This window comes from Colias croceus, chromosome 5 (assembly GCF_905220415.1).
Source record: "Colias croceus chromosome 5, ilColCroc2.1".
Lineage (NCBI taxonomy): Eukaryota > Metazoa > Arthropoda > Insecta > Lepidoptera > Pieridae > Colias > Colias croceus.
Genome location: NC_059541.1, coordinates 8,060,108 through 8,076,413, shown reverse-complemented (window position 1 = coordinate 8,076,413; position 16,306 = coordinate 8,060,108).

The following is a 16,306-nucleotide window of genomic DNA, read 5'->3' as shown; positions in this document are numbered from 1 at the left end:
GTCAAACAAAAATAAACACTTGAAAACTAGGTAGGGTCACTAGGAACCTACCTACCTACCTAAGTTAAACAAAATCCCTGCCTAAGGTTCCCTTCATCTTGTTGCATATTTGATATATTCATTTAAGGAGGTAATAAAAATCAAAACAATCATCTTCAATATAAAATAGCATGACATCATCATATCTACATTTATGTTTAAAATTCAGCCATTTACTGCTTTGCATTCCTATACATATATTATTATAAATTTCACACCGTTGCGTTGTCTCATTTCACTCTAAGCAAGAATCGTTAGAATCCAAAAAAATGTGTTAATTTCTGTTGCTACGCCGTGGATGAGGCTGTCCAAAAATCGTGTCATGAACTTTTCACTATACGTAACGTCGGATCGCTGACGAGCGACAGGTATGGCAATATATGTAATATAAAGGCTGCTTTGTATTAATATTTTTTAATTCATTCGTAGATATGAGTGTCTAAGCTTTCATGTACAAATTAGTTAAGTAAGAATTCAATGAAAAATCGTTTAATTGATAACTAGGTACTAGGTATTCACTTAATTTTGCACGAAATGCAGAATGCAGATGTGCCAATTGGTTTATTCGTTACAAAGCAAAACGGTGAAATAGACAATAAATATTTTCTGGTGATGATCTCTGCAATTAAAAACAAGTGCAATATCAATAATAATAATAAATTAAACATACTTTAAATTTACATAGGTACTATAGGTAGGTACCTACTCAATAAACTCTTTTCCTTCTCTAGTGAAAAGCTTTTTAACGTGATTTTGCAATTGTCTGGGAATTGAATAGCGGTACGTGGTACTATGAGCATGAGAACCTGACATATTATAGTAATTATTAAGTATTATTACCTATTGCCTGATATCTCATCAAAGGCGTACATGAGTAGACCCTAATAATTTCCTTGATCGCAATTCGCAACACCTACATTAAATAGTGTAATTGGGTAAATAATGTTATGGCAGGCAGGCAGGCAGGCAACTATGAAGGACATGTGGAGAGATTACTTTCAAAACCTTTTAAACTGCCCGTCGACTCATCAAGACATAATCGAAACCGAATTCCAAAGCGTTGAAGAAGAACAGCCACTGACATACGAAGAAGTGAGGTGCGCTATTATGAGGTTGAAAAACAATAAAGCACCAGGAATTGACAACCTACCTGGCGAGTTGTGGAAATACGGAGGAAGTGCAATCCAATCCAAATACTTTGACCTACTACAGACCATCTGGAACAAAGAAAAAATACCAAAAGAATGGAATGTAGCAGTTATATGTCCGATCCACAAAAAAGGCTCTAGGAAGAGGTGCACAAACTACCGAGGAATAGCGCTACTCCCCACTGCCTTTAAGATCCTATCCTACGTGTTGCTCAAGAGGTTGGAACCTTATGCTGAGGCCATAATAGGCGATTACCAGTGTGGGTTCAGACGCAACCGTAGTACAGTCGATCAACTCTTCCTCCTCAAACAACTCATGGAGAAAAGGTGGGAATATGCACAAGACATTCATATGCTGTTTGTCGACTTCGCCAAAGCGTATGATAGCGTGGACCGCAGCTCTGTTTTCACAATCCTCAATAATTTCGAAATACCTGCGAAACTGATCAGGATGATACAAGTCGCCACCAATGAGAGCAGGGCTGTGGTAAAAGTAGGCTCGGAAGTCACCAACTCATTTGAAGTAATCACTGGTCTTAAGCAAGGAGATGCGCTGTCACCCATGCTGTTCAATTTAGCACTTGAACACGTTATCAGACACATTATTACACTCGATGGTGGAGTGCAATTGAATGGTCAGCATAAGGTGATAGGGTACGCCGACGATCTTGCGTTACTAGGAGGTAGAAAAGAAGAGATTGTGTGTGCCGCATTGACTCTGGAAAGAGAAGCAAATAAAGTAGGCTTACGTATCAATCACGGCAAAAGCGAATATATGCATATGCGCCGATACAAAAACAACAGAATACCCAGGATCGATCTTGTAATAGGAGCCACTACTTATAAAGGTGTGGACAAATTTAAATACTTGGGATGCACTGTGACCGATACGTACACTAGGGAAGAAGAAATCGAAATAAGGATACAAAATACCCTCCGTTGCAGTGCAGCCTTACACAAAGTACTGGTGTCGAAAATCCTCAGCAGGCGTACTAAAATCCTTATCTATAAAACTATACTAAGACCTATCTTAATGTACGGCTGCGAGACTTGGACACTGACACAAAAAGAAGAAGACAAGCTCCTAGTTACTGAAAGAAAGATCCTAAGAAAGATATTTGGGCCAGTGTTGACAGAAGAAGGGGTTTGGAGGAGGAGGAAAAACTTAGAACTTCAAGATCTAATGGCCGAGCCAAACATCATATAGGTACTGTAACAATATTTAATATGTACCTAAGTATATTATGATTTATATTCTTATTCTTAACTAGCGGTCCGCCCCGGCTGCGCCCGTGGTACCTACCTACATGTTTACGTTTTCTGTACGTTCATACGTTCTCGAGATAAGCCCTTACCAACACATTTTGATTTTGATAAGGTACCTACCTATATAAGATTTAACTTTATTACGGCTGTGTACTAGACGCACACAGCCGTAATAAAGTTGAATATCGCGTGCGCTCTATGATCGTGTTCGAGCTCGAAACTACATCTCGTAAGTCGTAAGTCTCAATTCTTATTTCGTTTATATAACTAACTAGCTTACCGCCCGCGGCTTCGCCCGCTTTGTCTAAAACCTAAATTATATACTAAAACCGTCCTCTTGAATCACTCTATTTAAAAGAAACCGCATCAAAATCCGTTGCGTAGTTTAAAATATTTAAGCATACAAAGGGACATAGGGAAATAGGGACATAGGGACAGAGAAAGCGACTTTGTTTTAAATACTATGTAGTGATAGTGAAGTAATAATAATTGATCTAGAGAAAAAATATCTTGGGATTGGATAAACTATATTTTCTTACTGTTAACATTTATTTTAGACATAAAGTCCAAGTAAATCTTAAAAAAAATGTAATAATCCTTAAAAAAGGCATAATTTTTGAATAAAAAATGAATCGAGCGAAAATGTTACGTAACTAATACGTAACTAATAATTACGTAACTGTCTTGTACATGGAAAGAAAAAGACCCAATAAATCATATACTAAAGTTCCATTTTCATTGTATGTGTGACTGTTTCAGAATATTCTGTAATCAACTCATATTAAGTATATAATACTTATATATGAAACTAATTGTAGGTATAGGTAGGTAATTAAGAATTATTAATCTTACTCGTACGTGAAATTTTGTTTTACATAATTTCTAAGGTATTCAGGTTATTTAAACAATTAGTAAGTACCTAGTTCCAAAACGTAAAGATATTTGAAAATTAATTATGTAGCAATTCTCGATGACAAACATTGCATAATTTTCCACTGAAATACAATTATTGTACGGTGTCCACAACGGCGATTAATTTTATTATCTTATAATATAAAAATGAATCCCAAAATGTGTTGGTAAGCGCATAACTTGAGAACGGCTGAACCGATTTAGTTAATTCTTTTTTTATTATATTCCTTGAAGTACGAGGATGGTTCTTATGTAGAGAAAACGTAAATATGTACCACAGGCGAGGCCGGGGCGGACTACTAGTATTATAAATTTATGTTTATTGTTTACTTTTGTATGAAGTTTGTTTTACAAACATAAATATCAAAAATACCTTCAATCTGTAATTGTTTGAAACGCTGAAAATAGCGTTTGAATCAGTAGTAAGTTTAGTTCTAAATATAAGTGAATACAAATATAAATAATGAGTCTTTAATCTATTTCGGTGTTCGACTTTCGTGAGTTTGAGTTTGAGTTTGAGATATTGAAGTAGGCAGTATTGAGTAACTGGCCTAGGATAAAGGCTTAGTATGTTCTTAATTACCCACAGTCCCGCTTGCTGGCCTTCTATTAAAACAGGCTTTGATAGAACTATATTTACTTAATTTAGATATTATGTTAGTCAGTTTATTATAAACACCTATTTCTACAACTCTAGTGCGATTTGCGCAACCAAATAAAAAAATATAACATTGATATACCTACCTAACAGCGCAGCATTATTAAAATGCTCAAAAGGAATAAGTTATAAATAATAGATATCAAATCAATTAACAATTTTCAAGAGCAATTATATTATGAACAAAGCATTATTATCAATCAGCTGTCTTTGTCAGCTGATACGTTTGTATCAACAGAAGGTAAGCATTAGCCATATATCTGATTACTACGAAATTATTTATTAATCAGACATTCTTTCTTGTTGTGCATTAAAATATACCACAAGTTTATCTAGAATTACGGCTGATGTCAAAGCTATACAATTGCAGTTTTTATTAAGAAATGATGTAACTTAAACCTACTTAGTAGAATGTGGTTGGGTTTTATAAACTAACTAGCTTATCGCCCGCGGCTTCGCCCGCTTTCTCTAAAAAGATTTGAGATTTAAACTATCCTATCTCTCAAGTTGGATCGAACTGCACATGGTGTGCGAATGTTATTATAATCGGTTAAGTCCATTTGGAGGAGTCCAGGAGTCCATTGAGGACAAACATTGTGACACGAGATTTATATTATATTATATTAAGTTTAACATGTACAAAATGGATACCTACATTAAGGTAATAATTTGGACATGTCTTTATTAATATATAAATCAAAGATGAAATAAGTAATTCTTAATTAACGTAAGAAAATCAACCTGTTTATGCATAAGTAAATTATAACCGTAATTTACTGTTTGTTAATTTTATACAATGGTTTCCCATTTAAAATTACAGGATCTAATCTATGAGCCTTGGCAACAGCCTTTTACCGTTCGATGTTGGGCAGTAGAGAGTTCACCAGTCACTTCATGAATAACTTATCCACGATCTTACAAGAGTTCCAGATTAGATTCTTTGGTTTAGCCGTTAGCATAGACGTTGAATTATAACATTATAATTTTTATAATTTATAGGTTTTAAAACAATGAGGTATTCAAAACACAGTGAAAATTAATTTAAATACAATATTCTGAAACGATTAATTTAATTAATACACCAGAATCACAGATAGTAGCTAATGCTATTAGAATATAATGAAAACTTTTCCGTTTCACGCGCATTTAAGCCCATGACACAGAATACATAATAGTAGCTAAACGCTACCCATGAATGCTTAGGTTCCTACTTTTCGCCTAATCGTATTAACTACAAAGAAACCCACTCTTGATTTCTTGAATATAAAAATCAATGTTCTAAAAGAACAATAACAACAAACAGATACACCAGCTTCAATAGGACATATTTAAATATTGAATACAATTAGATCACAGATAGTTTCAATGTGCAAATGTTATAACTCAGCCCCCGGAATCACAGACACAATAGAAAATATATTGTGTCGTGGACCGATCGGGCCGCTCGGGGCTATTTGTTTTTTAAATAATTAATCGATGAGTGCGTGCTTTATGCAGGAAAAAAGCTATCACCATACCTTATTAGTTAAGAAACCAGCTTCCTTTGTTGACTGAAAAAGCATAGTGTTACATAGGTACTTACCGACATATTCTGTAGGTACGCACAATAAGGTTTGGTCTGTTTGGATTTTATTTATTTACTAGCTTCCGCCCGCGACTCCGTCCGCGCGGATGTCGGTCTTCGCGTGGATGGTTATTTCTCCATTTTGAGTAACTCTGTCAATAACATCTTATAAATGTCTATTGGACCCAATTCCCAAATACGGCTAGGCCTATAATAATACGCAACGTGTGTTCGCGGTTCTACGGAACAACGTCTATGGATAAAACTGAAAAATTAAGATTAATTTTTTTCTACGTATTTTTCCAGGATAAGAAGTATCCTATTTTACGCCCAGGATAATAAGGTATAATTATACCAAGTTTCATCGAAATCGAACCGCTAGTTTTCACGTGATGCCTTCACATACAGACAGACAGACAGACAGACAAAAATTTTTTTAATCACATATTTGGGTTTGGTATCGATCCAGTAACACCCCCTGCTATTTATTTTTTCAATATTTTCAATGTACAGAATTGACCCTTCTACAGATTTATTATATGTATAGATACCTAAATGTTACAATTTTTAGTGATCCCGAACGAGGGTTATTTTACGAAGGATCATAATATACTCCAGCAGGCACCAGAGTTTTAGTCATTTAAGAGGTCATTTGAGATAATGATTCAAAATTATTTTAATTAAATATAAGATTAAGGACATTTATTATTATTAGTTTCTTCTAAACCTCATTTATACGGTATGTGTGAAACCAAGAATAAGAACATTGGGTTAATACCTACATTTTAAAACCAAATTGAAAACGGTCGTCTTTTATGAATCATTTCAGAATAATAAATAGCCAATAAAAAGTAAAAGGGTTGACCTTTGACCGGATATAAGTAGCTTTAAGATATTTCCGCGCTTGTATTGAAATGAGCTTGAACGAAAACAATGAACAAGATTCCAAAACACAGGCAATAAAGTGGAATGCTTAGTGCGAGAGAGACGTCACTTTTCTCAGAACCTCAAAGCTGCGGCATGCACGGCAAAATGGAATGTAACCGTTCGAACCACAGGTTCGAACAATCGACTATCCCCGGGAAACAGTTTTATACATACTTTAACTAATTTCTGTTCACGTTGTTGCTCACATAAATAACGAAATCGACATTATTCGTAGGTACATTGTATAGAATTATAAAGCTACTAGGTATGTACCGGCAACAACTCTTCTAAATCTTATATAACATCAGTTTTAAAGCCTTTAATAAATTATAGTTTCATTATAATTGGAAAGCAGTGAGCTGGTTAACTATTATATGTTACCTGTTTTACGTGTATGTTACATTGATCAACATTATAGTCGTACCTATGTATTTGCTAACTTTATTACTGTGTAATGACACAGTAATAAAGTTAGCAAATACATTAACATATAAGAGCTTAACAGACATTTCAAAATATATTATAAACTTGAAGATATTGTATAATTGTAATATTAATAGTTATATTTCACTATCTAAGTACCTATTCATTTTTGTTGTGCTAAATTAATTTCTACGGTAAAAGTAATATTTGCAAATTTACGACGAGACCTTTCATTTCCCACATTGAGCTTATCTTGGAAATCCATGTTTTGGTTTTGCTTTAAAATATTATGTATTTAAAAGTTAATTACCCTATTGTTAGATTCCACGCATACCAGTGCGCCACCAGTTGCTTCATTGCTTGTGATGATTGTCTTACAAACGAAATTTTGTGACGGTAGGCAATTACAAACAGTTCTGTGAATCACTATCTAAATAAAGTATTTAAAACGAAACTTTTATTTTTAGCTTACCTACTTATTTAAGATTTCTATGGACAACCAAATCTTATCTGTTATTGCAATTTTCTCAGAAGACTTTTTATAAATGAAATTTTTATTTTGGCAAAGGTAGTTAATGTTAGGTAAAGATGATAAATGGCTCTGACTTTAAAAATAATTTAATCATACTTAAATATACCATTATTTTTTCCTTAACGCCTTTTGCCTAGCCCTATAGGAATTACAAATAATGTGGATTATAAAAAGTATTAATGATTAATTATGTATTCATACTAAGGTACTGATAATTGTAATAAATTCATAATTCTATTTGGTTACTTTAAATATGTTTAATCTTTATACTATCTCAACCGTTTCATCCTCATATATTATATTATGTATAGGTAAGAGGTATACATCGATTGAACACTAGATCCAAAACCCAACGATCACTTTCGAGTCCGGTTTTATATATAACTAGATCTAATCCTACAGGTCAATACGGAAAGCCGTTACACCAACGTATATAATAGAACATCTTATGTGGTAACACGTATCGCCATCGCAGGATACACTAAACATTTCCGTTGACAGTTGTGTGAGGTCTAGAGTTCTTCGAACAGTGAACTCACAAAGATACATTTTGGCCGATTATTTTATCGTTATCTCACACGATCGCAATCAGCGGCAGCTTAAATAATAAACGACTAGGTAGAAGAGGTAGATACATTACTCTAGTGTTAGTTCCATTATAAAAATATGTAATACTATTGAAACCTTTTTATGTTCAAATTCGAATGTTTCCCGTACCCTTGAAGTGGCGAATATAGTCGCACATTAAGTGGGCCTCACTGAACCACACGGCTTTTGGCAGTACAGTCAGGGCCACATTGAAAAAACTAGCGACTAGAGACGGCAGCGAGCATTGACCTGGTAAATGTTTACTGTCCTTGGACGGCGCGGGCTGCGGGCCACGTCCGGACTGACGTCACTGTGGAGGTGCCGATGGGTTTCAGTAGATCGAACTTGAAAGACAGTTCTGTAGTCCCTTCGCGGCAAGCAGAACGACTTGTTTTAAATTGTCACGAATCACAATCACGATTGCTGCTATAAAGACAACATATTGAGACACACTTTGAATTACATAAAAACTGAAAAATTTTCATAGTTTACATAAAATATAATTTTTATTGATAACGAATTCTAAGATTAACTTGATCTGGTTATAATTAAAATTCTATCACCCGCGTAGTAATGGGGTCGACGACATTAAGCATCCGGTGTTCAATGAGAACGCGACAATTTAAGCAAATACAATCTTATGACGTAATTTTATATGTCTAATAATAATCAAATAATAAAATTGAGTGCTTTCTAATGTTCTAGAAAAAAAAAAGATAATTGGTAGATGTTCTATCCAGCAACTGCGATCAGAATATAAAATGCGTATTGATCGCTTACATGAAATCCAAGCCTAATCGATAAATTACGCTTTATACATATATCTGTGAACCTGTTCGTCCTTTTTGCTTATTAATTAACAAGCAAAAAGGACGTGCGCCTAGACGTAACTGTTTGCTCATTGACTCACTGTGCGAACTGTCGTGCAATAGGTATGATACAAAAACATGTCGAGCATGGTGATATCAGTAGATGTGAAATAAAAGCAGGGCTTTGTCGCACGGGAGGGCAATGCAGGAGCGTGTAAGTACCCGATCTGGTACTTCCACATAGTTGAGCGAGCGTCACGATGGCTCACACACTTTTTGCGGGGCGACAGCGGCGAAGGTCGGTCGAGGCGAACCACGAGCGATCTAACATTCCTCAGACTATGAATGAATAGTTGCTCGACTGGTCGGCTGGCGCATAATAAGCGACTTCAGATTAATTTGACAACAAACATTTAAGTTGGCGAAAACCGGAATGACACCGGGCACCCGCCCCGTGGGAACGGCCAAAACGTTTGTCTCCGTTGATTGTCTGATCGACGCACTTATATTGATGCTGCGATCTCTCGAAGCTTTGTCAGTCGCGGTGCCGACGATTGGCTTCGCACCACGATTTTTGTTTCACACGTTATGTTAATTTGCTTTATTGAATATGTTGTTGTCTTTTAATTGAATATATTGCGTAATAGAGTTTTTATCAAATAAGAAACGCTTTTTCATTATCATATTTTATTCGAAATTTACAACAGCATCCGCTTTTAATAAATAAAATAAAAATGTTTAAATAAATGAATTTGCTTTAATTATGTATATGTATTAAAATCACCCGTTTCGTGAAATTTTCTGGAAGTTAGAAGTTAGTAAGGAAGAATAATTTCAGTTAAAAAAATTATATTTTAAAGAAACAAGGACGGTTTTTGATCATTAATTGAATTATTATTGCTTTAATTAATATAATCATTTGTTTTCTACTTTAATACATATTTATATTTAAACAATTACGTACACTAGCACTACAAGTTCCCACTACTTTTGAGCTACTTGTTTTTACTTTAAAATATAATTTATTTGTGCCTTATATTCAAATTTCAAATTAATTTATTTGGCACCAATACAAGAATACAGTAAAGACAGAAGAATATAAATTAACAGGTAAAATACAAAATTTAACATTATACTGATGCCAAAAAGGTCCCCACATCAGCAAACTGCAAAAGTTACACAGGGATTGTCTGTAACACTGGTTTTCAGTGACGACCGCTAAAGTAAAATAAATATAACTTTTTTATATCTTTGTATTGTTTCCTTTATGTATATTAAATCAAATAACTACATGTAGTTCGGATATAAATAAGGATATAGGTAATACCTTAAAAATGTTTCATTCATCAGAGTGAGCCCAGTTCACTTGAGAGCTTACTTCTTTCTTATTCAATCTTTTAAATATTGTTATATTTAAAAGTTGTTGTTGTACCTGTTGTAACAAGGAAATAGCTAACAATTTTATTATAATTTTACCAAATATCCATGGATCAGAAACAGGTAGGAAGCTTTATATACAGCTTTATATAATAGCGAATACGTTCAATAAATATTTAATAGGATTATGAAGATTCTAAACAACAGGATAACATAATACATAATAAATACCTAATCTAGGTATTTAATGAATAATATTCCATAAATAGGCAAATTAGATAAGTTATAAACTAACCGCATAATACCGGATGCCCATATCTTTCCGACCGTTGTTATGTAATTTAGGGCAAGCATTAGAACGTCTTTTAATTTAAAAATGTCCTTATTCAACGATAGGTACTACATATTTTTAACAATATAAATTTCTGATATGAGATTGCAGCGCTTTCTAATTAAGCAAATCGTTTTTGGCGTCGTGAGGTGATGTTGCATGAGGTTGCATCCAAGCTGAACACCCACATTAGCCTCTCATTACAATAAGAATATCAAAAATACATTTATTATGTTGTGTAGATTTTAAACCAATTTACTGGATGCATAATATCTATAAGTACTGGAATGAGATACTTAAAGAAATGACATGCAATTGAAAACCAGTCCGAGACAAATTTTAACGTCTGCTCGGTGTTTACTGATTTTAAATATCACCTGCTAAATTAAAGATATAGTTTTAAACACTTCCAAAATTCATCGGTAAGTGGATCTTTGAAATACTGTCATATAGATTGGTAAAATAAGAAGGGTCTTGAATAAAATACGCGTAATGCTTTGGACGAACGGACTTTTTAGTAATATGTATTTAATGAAAAAACGAATACAGATCCGAAAAGACTGTATTGTAATGCATGACATAGAACATTACGACAATCATTATTATTTTTTATAGATAGAAGTACTAAACAGCCAATGTAAGAAGAACAATATAAGTATATCAGTCAATGTACTGGTCTACTAAATACGATCAAAGAAGATAAGAAACGTATGGTATACCTATATCGAGTGAAAATCCTTTGTAGCTTTCAAAAACTTAAATTGATGTCTGTAAATTGTTATTAAGCATTAAGAGAATACCTACTTATACTAATTTTATTGATGCAGTTTCATACGTAAGGCCGGAAGCAGACAATTATTGTCTTTTCTCTGAGGTGTCTTATTCAAATTTATTGTCCTTGAAGGCTGGTGATTATTATAATATTATATTATGGAATAAACCCATATAGAAATTAATTCAACAGCTGTATTCGGTAATAAAGTTGGTAACAATAGGTTATTTTAATGTAATCAGCTCCCGGAAAGAGTGTTTTATTTCATTTCCATGTATATTTATGTAATATTGTAATACATCATTCAGGACAAAGAGGAATACTATTATCGTTTTATATTTCTTATCATAGCAAAGTTAACTTTGAATATCATGCAAAAATATAAATTATTTAAAATACTTATATAGAATTATACAATTTATTCAATGACAAAAAACTAAACTTTAAGGGCCGATTTTTCAATGCCCAGATAAACAGCTAGATAGACTTTATTCTTCAGTTAACAAAATATTCAATTTTTCAATAGACGAATAGGACTTATCTATCGAATAACTACGTTATTTGAGGAATAAATCTATCTGCTGCTCCAACGGCCAGATAGCGTGCTATTCGACGATTAGACGTTTGAGTTGACAACTGACGCGTCAAATTTGGGATATTTTCGTATGTAATAACATAGAGCGTAGAATTTTTACAATAAAGCCTCTTTCTATAAAATAATTATCAATTAAAATCATATTGAAATTGATGTTTTTGATAGTACCTACTGATGATCATGCCATTGAAAATTTGCCGGACGCTGCCTTTATGTCGTTTCCATCGTAAAATATATAAATTTTAACACAAATTTAATCAAAACTCTTTACTCGAATCAAAACAATAATCAACAATCATAGAACACAAGATAAACTTAAAATGCACTCCTGACGTGAGTCATAATGACGGTTGTTGACATATTGCAAGTTGACTCTATCCCGCTCTAACCTGACTAATTTAATATGTTTGTTTCGCCACTCCAAGAGCAGAGCTGCCAATATGGAAATATTTGGTCAGATAGTTATTCATCAAATAAATCACGATTGAAAAATAGGCGAGCCGTTATGAGTTAGATAAGCAATTGAATAAATCTATTCGAGGGGTAGTTATTAGACTGTTTATCTGGGCATTGAAAAATCGGCCCTTAATGGAACATACTGAATTCGTTCGTATTCCCACAAATGAACCTGTATTTAATGCGACGTAAAGCAACGGTCGATCAACGCGACTGAATTCAAAATTTGACCGTTGCAAGCTCGAATCGTTATATCACGATGATGTTATTGAACTGCTGTTTTGTATACTTGTGTATATTTATGTAACGACAAGGAATATTTAAAATGTCGTTCAGAATTTTAAAGTGACTAGGCAACAAATGGATACCACATGATACGAGTTCAACGATCAAACGTCTATTTAATAACAAGGATCAACAGGAATTTAGACACATGCTACGTTAAAGTACATTATTTCCAATCCAGATGATAGATCTATGGCTAAATTGCCCCCCAGTGATCGACCCTGAACCTTAAGCATGATGTTTATCTTGTAAGTATCAAAATACACAATTTCGGCAGATGCTCGCTAAAAGATGGTTGATAAGTAAATTGTTGTAAAAAACGATGGTATGTAGCTCGTGCAGGACTTCAAATTCACGTCGTTCGTTCGCTAATAAATAGGGCACTGCTCACTTTATATTCACGAAATAGTTCTTTAGAATTTCCAAACGAGTTTTGGGTACCCGTCGAACAATTTATCTTGTGATTTATCTACACCTACGTTTTTGTACTTCCTCTTTTACAGGTTTTGTGGTTAGTAGTAAATACCAAACCTTGCGAATATGATTTGAGCATTTTAAAATATTATGTTCTAAACTTGAAATAATTAATTACTTTAAAAGCTTTAGAGTAGGTAGTCATTTTATTTAGTATATTTTTTTCAATAAACTGTTTCATTAAACTGAATAGGATTTTTGGATAGAGCACGTAGTGCTGCTGTTCTTTTACCATTAAAACCAGTCGAATCGGTTCTTCGAACTGCCTCTATTTGGAGAACACCCGCTGCGTTCTTATCAGGTCTCAGGGCCTCTATGTGTGCTCTACCCGTCTAATATCTTGCTCAAAATTAGTGGGTATCTCGTACAATGTACAGTTTACACATCTACTAAATATGTATTTCAGTATAAATCTTAGTATGAATATACATAAATACTTTTTAGTATGTTAGGTACATATATTAATATTTCTAAATATTATTCTTTTCACGAACCAGGAAAAGATTTGTTTTATAATTTTGAACACAACAGATGAAGTCAATTTCGAACTCGTAAATACAGTTGTGAGTGTAAAGAAAGGTTTCCATAATGATGATATACTGACACAAGAATTCAACACTTTTTAAGTGTCATCTAAGTGTTAATCCTGTAGTACATGAATTAGCAGTCGCCTTGAAGCGGGGCGTGCCAATGACTCGCGGGCCTTGAGACCGTGGTAGACAGAAATCGGGCCTCTTCGCTATTTACCCATACTCTATTTATAAAACACGACATGAAAGACGTATTATATTACATCAGAATCTCTTCATTGACATATAATGAGGGTAAATTGAGATTTTCGAATGTTTGCATGCGTAGGATTCTAGCTGGTTGCTCAAAAATTACATTGAAAACTGATTTGAATACAGAGAATATACCGTTGTTTCTGTATGAAGTAAACGCAAGTTTAAAAAAGGCACTGAATGCGCTAAATATTAGTGGGCGCTTATCAGTGTTAGCATGCCGGTCATATTCACGAGCGGGAATGGGGGCGTTATCGTGGCGTATTCAAACGACACACTGTGCTAATCTTGCCTACATTACCCATTCGTACCAGACCATAATAATTGTAAAACGTTTTATGTTTCCCTTTGCTTTAATTTTACCTTAAAATACAATGATGTTTTCGGTTCGGATCCCACGACCTTTAGAGTTTAATAAGTGTTTAATATGCTAAGTTTTGTCATCAGATATGTTATGTTATTTAGTAGCAACTATTCCGAGAAACATAATAATATGAAACCAGATAACACACTGCTATAATTGTATCTTTATGAGATATACTTATGCATATTTACTTATATATTTAATTTAACTTATTAAATATGGTATGGGGTTCAAAAGACATCAATACCTAGGAAATTATTCAAATTGGACCCGAGGGCTTAAAAAGTCACTGAAAGTAACAATATCTAGTTTATATTTTATCAAAAAAAAATATTATTTCAATTTACTATTTACTACCCCGTTTTTCCTCACTAGTATTAATTTTTCTGCTTAGACTTTAGATTAAGATAAACAAAAAGTAAAAACGCGAAATTTATATGTATAGAAAAGAACAAAGAAGCTATAGAAGCCTCTCCTACTTATTAAAGTTTTTTATGGCTTTACAATTGCATTCTATTAATATTCACCCATGTAGTTGCACTCGCTTTGGAATTTAGTTAACAGTACAAATAACAGAAAAAGAACTAATTTAAATTAATTGGTTTAATTATAGGATTATTAGAGTCGACTTCCTTGTTATTATTGTAGAGTTCACTTCAATTCCTTAGATGTGAACAAATTAGACATTATTTCATTTACACTTATATGTTTTTAGTTTTTGGATGAAATATTTCCGTCTTAAAATTAAATTATTTTAGTCTCAGTACTTTGGCATTGCTCGTGTTTATATATAGATAAAGTTAGGTAGGTCAAGGCTTTTTCTCTTTTCGTAATACAAACAGGCCAATCAATAACAAAATAAGAAAATAATATACAGGTACACGACTATAAAATTCCGAGATGCTTTTAAAGTCGCCGTTATAGAAAGAGGTGTTCATAATTAAATGACAAAGATAGAAAATATATTCTTGGGAACATAAAATGAGAATGTTGTGGGCGATACCGATGATGCAGCATCCAATTTGAATGTGGCATTTATTTACGAGTATTTCGCGAATAAATGCGGTTTATTGTAATAAATTTGTATCAAAAATGTGTTTTTGCCGACATAAATCTAAAGCATGAGAAATATGACCTTATATTTATCGACTTCAATAAATCCAATAGACATCACTATTTTTGCGTGATGGAATGCAAAGGTTGCCTATATTTAGGATTGTTTTCATTGCGATAACTTGAAGATCTTATAAAAACCGACAACAGCTATATGGAGAATGCGTGCAAGATAATTAATTAAGAGCTATTAATTGATGATTCCCCTTAAGCATTCTGTTAACGGCATAGTGTTGCAATGTGAATTTTTTCTCAGGGTTTTGCTTTTAGATTTACTGTGACTGGAAAGCTTTCTCAAGGATCGACTATTTTAAATTTAAACTACTACGTATATAAAGCATTAGTATATTTTTTCCAGTATGTTATCTAAAACTAGTAATGTGTATGTAATAAAATTCCATATTATGTGCTTAGTTCTTCGGTATAACCATTAAACAGGGTTCAATAAAAAAGCTTAAAGCAATAAAGAATAAAGGATAGATTATGTTATTAATTATTTATGCTCAAATATTTTTTTGGGTATGAATCTTAAATTATCTAAGCGATTAATAATAATTTATCCAAACCAGCTTATTTGATCCGGTCGCCGAGGTACAAAGCCGTCGCTTTTATGTCGTTAGTTCGTCGACTCGAGGTGATAATGGATAGGTTTTCATTCGATATCGGAGGCTTGTGAGCTAGGGTTTATTGACCGAAAACGCGGAGATAGCTTAGACAAGCACTATTTCCTGTGGGGCAAGGGGACTGACGCGCGCTCGCCAGTTCACACGACCCTGTAATAAGTTTTAATTGAGTACGACCGTCCCAGCACAGGAAGCTGTGGCTACGGTCGATGCGTAGGGTGACCTTTCTGCACGCAGAGCTACATACACAACAGACTAATTAGTCCTA